General features: G+C 40.5%; 1 non-coding gene across 1 annotated transcript; it reads left to right on the top strand.

The window, feature by feature from the left end:
* The first annotated feature begins 5,754 nt into the window (after window positions 1–5,754).
* Window positions 5,755–5,861, top strand: LOC112780160 (small nucleolar RNA R71). Its single transcript, XR_003191015.1, has one exon. It is a non-coding gene; the product is annotated as a small nucleolar RNA R71 (small nucleolar RNA).
* The last annotated feature ends 852 nt before the right edge of the window (window positions 5,862–6,713 follow it).

Genomic DNA, 6,713 nt, shown 5'->3' with positions numbered 1-6,713 from the left:
TAATTTTTGAGGAACAGTAGAGCTCCACACCTTAATCTATGGAGTGTAGAAACTCTACCGTTGAAAATACATAAGTGAAAGGTTCAGGCATGGCCAAATGGCCAGCCCCCATGGAGGTCTAGAGATCTAAAAATGATCAAAAGATGATCCCAAGATGTTCAAAGATGTCTAATACAATAGTAAAAAGTCCTATTTATAATAAACTAGCTACTAGGGTTTATAGAAGTAAGTAATTGATACATAAATCCACTTCCGGGGCCCACTTGGTGTGTGCTTGGGCTGAACCTGAATGTTACACGTGCAGAGGTCATTCTTGGAGTTGAACGCCAGTTTGTAACGTATTTCTGGTGTTCAACTCTGGCTTGTGACGTGTTTCTGGCGTTTAACTCTAGACAGCAGCATAGAACTGGCATTCAACGCCCTTTTACGTCATCTAAAATCGGTCAAAGTATAAACTATTATACATTGCTGGAAAGCCCTGGATGTCTACTTTCCAACGCAATTGGAAGCGCGTCATTTTGAGTTCTGTAGCTCCAGAAAATCTACTTTGAGTGCAGGGAGGTCAGAATCCAACAGCATCAGCAGTCCTTCTTCAACCTCTGAATCTGATTTTTGCTCAAGTCCCTCAATTTCAGCCAGAAAATACCTGAAATCATAGAAAATCACACAAACTCATAGTAAAGTCCAGAAATGTGAATTTAACATAAAAACTAATGAAAACATCCCTAAAAGTAACTAGATTCTACTAAAAACATACTAAAAACAATGCCAAAAAGCGTATAAATTATCCGCTCATCACAACACCAAACTTAAATTGTTGCTTGTCCCCAAGCAACTAAAAATCAAATAGGATAAAAAGAAGAGAATATACTATAAATTCCAAACTATCAATGAAACATAGCTCCAATTAAATGAGCGGGACTTGTAGCTTTTTGCCTCTTGAATAGTTTTGGCATCTCACTTTATCCATTGAAGTTCAGAATGATTGGCATCTATAGGAACTCAAAGTTCAGATAGTGTTATTGATTCTCCTAGTTCAGTATGATGATTCTTGAACACAGCTCTTTTATAAGTCTTGGCCGTGGCCCTAAGCACTTTGTTTTCCAGTATTACCACCGGATACATAAATGCGACAGACACATAATTGGGTGAACCTTTTCAGATTGTGACTCAGCTTTGCTAAAGTCCCCAATTAGAGGTGTCCAGGGTTCTTAAGCACACTCTTCTTTTGCTTTGGACCTTGACTTTAACCGCTCAGTCTCAAGTTTTCAGTTGACACCTTCACGCCACAAGCACATGGTTAGGGACAGCTTGGTTTAGCCGCTTAGGCCAGGATTTTGTTCCTTTAGGCCCTCCTATCCACTGATGCTCAAAGCCTTGGGATCCTTTTTATTTACCCTTGCCTTTTGGTTTTAAGGGTTATTGGCTTTTTGCTCTTGCCTCTTGGTTTTAAGAGCTTTTGGCTTTTTCTGCTTGCTTTTTCTTTTTTTTTTCTACAAGCTTTGTTCTTTGCTGCTTTTTCTTGCTTCAAGAATCATTTTTATGATTTTTCAGATTATCAAATAACATGTCTTCTTGTCATCATTCTTTCAAGAGCCAACATATTTAACATTCTTAAACAACAATTTCAAAAGACATATGCACTGTTCAAGCATTCATTCAGAAGACAAGAAGCATTGTCACCACATCAATATAATTAAACTAAGTTCAAGGATAAATTCGAAACTCATGTACTTCTTGTTCTTTTGAATTAAAACAGTTTTCATTTAAGAGAGGTGATGGATTCATAGGACATTCATAACTTTAAGACAAAGTTACTAAATACTAATGATCATGTAATGAAGACACAAACATGGATAAGCACTTAACATAGAGAAAATGAAAAACAGAGAATGTAAAAACAAGGAATGAGTCCACCTTAGTGATGGTGGCATTTCCTTCTTGAGGAACCAATGATGTCCTTGATCTCTTCTATGTCTCTTCCTTGTCTTTGTTGCTCTTCCCTCATTGCTTTTTGATCTTCTCTTATTTCATGAAGGATGATGGAGTGCTCTTGATGTTCCACCCTTAGTTGTCCCATGTTGGAACTTAATTCTCCTAGGGAGGTGTTGATTTGCTCCCAATAGTTTTGTGGAGGAGAATGCATTTGAGGCATCTCCGGGATCTCATGGTGATGAGCTTCATGCGTCTTTTGAGATCCATGAATGGGCTCTCTTGCTTGCTCCATCCTTTTCTTAGTGATGGGCTTCTCTTCCTCAATGGGAATGTCTCCTTCTATGAAAGCTCCAGCTGAGTAACATAGATGGCAAATAAGATGAGGAAAAGCTAGCCTTGCCCCAGGAGAGGGCTTTTCGGCTATTTTGTAGAATTCAAGGGAGATGACTTCATGAACTTCTACTTCCTCTCCAATCATGGTGCTATGGATCATGATGGCCTGATCCACAATAACTTCAGATCGGTTGCTAGTGGGGATGATGGAGCGTTGGATGAACTCCAACCATCCTCTAGCCACAGGCTTGAGGTCCAGTCTTCTTAATTGAACCGGCTTGCCTTTGGAGTCAATCTTCCATTGAGCTCCTTCCACACATATGTCCATGAGGACTTGGTCCAACCTTTGATTAAAGTTGACCCTTCTAGTGTAGGGGCGTGCATCTCCTTGCATCATAGGCAAGTTAAACGCCAACCTCACATTTTCCGGACTAAAATCTAAGTATTTCCCCCAAACCATTATAATATAATTCTTTGGGTTTGGGTTCTTACTTTGATCATGGTTCCTAGTGATCCATTCATTGGCATAGAACTCTTGAACCATTAGGATGCCGACTTGTTGGATGGGGTTTGTTAGAACTTCCCAACCTCTTCTTTGGATTTCATGTCCGATCTCCGGATACTCATTCTTCTTGAGCTTGAAAGGAACCTCAGGGATCACCTTCTTCTTGGCCACAACATCATAGAAGTGGTCTTGATGAGCTTTGGAGATGAATCTTTCCATCTCCCATGACTCGGAGGTGAAAGCTTTTGTCTTTCCTTTCCCTTTTCTAGAGGATTCTTCGGTCTTGGGTGCCATCAATGGTAATGGAAAACAAAAAGCTTATGCTTTTACCACACCAAACTTAGAATATTGCTCGCCCTCGAGCAAGAGAAGAAAGAATAGATGAAGAAGAAGAAGAAAATATGGAGGAGAGGGGGAGAGGTGTATTCGGCCAAGAAGAGAAGAGAGGGTTGTGTTGTGTGAAAATGAGGAGGAGTGGAAGGCTATATATAGGGAAGGGAGGGGGGTTAATTTCGGCCATATAGGGTGGATTTGGGTGGGAAATTGATTTTGAATTTTGAAGGTAGGTGGAGTTTATGAGGTAGGTTTATGGGGAAGAGTGGATGGATGTGAGTGGTGAAGTAGTGATAGGGAAGAGAGATTGAGGTGATTGGTGAAGAGTTTTGGGGAAGAGTGTTTATGGGATTGTGTGAAAGAGGGGTGAGAAGAAGTGAGTGGAGGTAGGTGGGGATCCTGTGGGGTCCACAGATCCTGAGGTGATCTTGTGGGGTCCACAGATCTTGAGGTGTTCAAGGATTTACAACCTTGCACCAAATTTGGCATGCAAAATGCCCTTGCACACAACTCTGGGCGTTCAGCGCCAGATTGGTTCTTGTTCTCGGCGTTGAACGCCCATTTGTTGCCCATTTCTGGCGTTGAACGCCAGAACCATGCTTGTTCTGGGCGTTCAGCGCCAACTCTTCTCCAAGGTGCAATTCTGGCGTTCAAACGCACAGATGCTGCCCATTTTGGGCGTTCAGCGCCAGAACCATGCTCTGTTCTGGCGTTGAACGCCAGCCAGATGCTTCTTACTGGCGTTTAAACGCCAGTAAGGTCTTCTTCCAGGGTGTGATTTTTCTTCTGCTATTTTTGATTCCGTTTTCAATTTTTTATTTATTTTGTGACTCCACATGATCATGAACCTAATAAAACATGAAAGAACAAGAAAAAATAAAATAGAATAGATAAATAAAAATTGGGTTGCCTCCCAATAAGCGCTTCTTTAATGTCAATAGCTTGACAGTGGCTCTCATGAGCCTCACAGATGTTCAGAGCACTGTTGAGACTTCCCAACACCAAACTTAGAGTTTGGATATGGGAGTTCAACACCAAACTTAGAGTTTGGTTGTGGCCTCCCAACACCAAACTTAGAGTTTGACTGTGGGGGCTCTGGTTGACTCTGTTTTGAGAGAAGCTTTTTATGCTTCCTCTCCATGTTTACAGAAGGATGACCTCGAGTTTTAAACACAAGGGAGTCCTCATTCAATTGAAGGACTAGTTCACCTCTGTCAACATCAATCACAGCTCTTGCTGTGGCTAGGAAGGGTCTTCCAAGGATGATGGATTCATCCTCATCCTTCCCACTATCTAGGACTATGAAATCAGTAGGGATGTAAAGGCCTTCAACCTTTACTAACACGTCCTCTACTTGTCCATAAGCCTGTTTTCTTGAATTGTCTGCCATCTCTAATGAGATTTTAGTAGCTTGTACCCCAAAGATTCCCAGTTTCTCTATTACAGAGAGGGGCATGAGGTTTATCCCTGAACCAAGGTCACACAGAGCCTTTTCAAAGATCATGTTGCCTATGGTACAAGGTATTAAGAACTTTCCAGGATCCTGTTTCTTCTGAGGCAATGTCAGTTGATCCAGATCACTTAGTTCATTGGTGAACAAGGGAGGTTCATCTTCCCAAGTCTCAATACCAAATAATTTGGCATTCAACTTCATGATTGCACCAAGGTACTTGGTAACTTGCTCCTTAGTAACATCCTCATTCTCTTCAGAAGAGGAGTACTCATCAGAGCTCATGAATGGCATAAGGAGGTTTAATGAAATCTCTATGGTCTCTAGTTGAGCCTCAGATTCCTTTGGTTCCTCAGAGGGAAACTCCTTATTGATCACTGGACGTCCCAGGAGGTCTTCCTCACTGGGATTTACGTCCTCCCCTTCCTCTCCAGGTTCGGCCATGATGGTTATATCAATGGCCTTGCACTCTCCTTTTGGATTTTCTTCTGTATTGCTTGGGAGAGTACTAGGAGGGATTTCAGTGATCCTTTTACTCAGCTGGCCCACTTGTGCCTCCAAATTTCTAATGGAGGACCTTGTTTCATTCATGAAACTTACAGTGGCCTTAGATAGATCAGAGACTAAGTTTGCTAAATTAGAGGTATTTTGTTCAGAGTTCTCTGTCTGTTGCTGAGTGGATGATGGAAAAGGTTTGCTATTGCTAAACCTGTTTCTTCCACCATTATTAAAGCCTTGTTGAGGCTTTTGTTGATCCTTCCATGAGAGATTTGGTGATTTCTCCATGAGGGGTTATAGGTGTTTCCATATGGTTCACCCATGTAATTCACCTCTGCTATTGCAGGGTTCTCAGGATCATAGTTCTTCTTCAGAAGATGCCTCTTGAGTACTGTTGGATGCAGCATGCATTCCATTCAGACTCTGAGAAATCATATTGACTTGCTGAGTCAATATTTTATTCTGAGCCATATGGCATTAGAGTATCAATTTCAAGAACTCCTTCTTCATAGGCGTCCCATTACTCACAGGATTCCTCTCAAAAGTGTACATGAATGGTTATAGCAACCATGTCAATGAGTTCTTGAGCTTCTGCAGGTGTTTTCTTTAGGTGAATGGATCCACCTGCAGAAGTATCCAATGACATTTTAGCCAATTCAGATAGACCATCATAGAATATATCCAGGATGGTCCATTCTGAAAGCATGTCAGAAGGACACTTTTTGGTCAGTTCTTTGTATCTCTCCCAAGCTTCATAGAGAGATTCACCTTCTTTCTGTCTGAAGTTTGAACATCCACTCTAAGCTTACTCAGCTTTTGAGGAGGAAAGAACTTGACTAAGAAAGCCTTGACCAGCTTATCCCAAGAGTTCAGGCTATCTTGGTTGAGAGTCCAACCATACTCTAGCTCTGTCTCTTACAGCAAAAGGGAAAAGCATGAGCCTGTAGACTTCAGGATCTACTCCATTAGTCTTAACAGTATCACAGATCTGCAAGAATTCAGTTAAGAACTGAAAAGGATCTTCAGATGGAAGTCCATGAAACTTGCAATTCTGCTGCATCAGAGAAACTAATTGAGGTTTCAGCTCAAAATTGTTTGCTCCAATGGCAGGAATGGAGATGCTTCTTCCATGTAAATTGGAATTAGGTGCAGTAAAGTCACCAAGCATCCTCCTTGCATTATTATTATTTTCGGTTGCCATCTCTCTTCTTGTTCGAAAATTTCTGAAAGGTGCTTGCTGGATTGTTTAATTTAGCTTCTCTTAGTTTCCTCTTCAGAGTCCTTTCAGGTTCTGGATCTGCTTCAACAAGAATGTTCTTGTCTTGCTCCTGCTCATATGAAAAAGAGGGACAGAAAAATAATAATAGGGATTCTTTTTACCACAGGTATAGAGGTCCCTTGTGAGTAGAAGAAAAGAAGAAGAAAAAAATTCGAACACAGATGGGAGAGAAGGAGAATTTTAAAAAATTATTTTTGAAAAAGAGTTAGTGATTTTCAAAATAGTTTTGAAAAAGGTTAGTAATTTTCGAAATTAAAATCAAAAATTAAAATAATTAGTTAATTAAAAAAAATTTTGAAAAAGAGGAAGATATTTTCGAAAATTAGAGAGAGAGAGTTAGTTAGGTAGTTTTGAAAAAGATAAGAAACAAACAAAAAGTT

Source organism: Arachis hypogaea, chromosome 19, assembly GCF_003086295.3.
Source record: "Arachis hypogaea cultivar Tifrunner chromosome 19, arahy.Tifrunner.gnm2.J5K5, whole genome shotgun sequence".
NCBI lineage: Eukaryota > Viridiplantae > Streptophyta > Magnoliopsida > Fabales > Fabaceae > Arachis > Arachis hypogaea.
The sequence above is the reverse complement of the archived record's forward strand: the minus strand, read 5'-3'. Positions and strand labels throughout refer to the sequence as shown.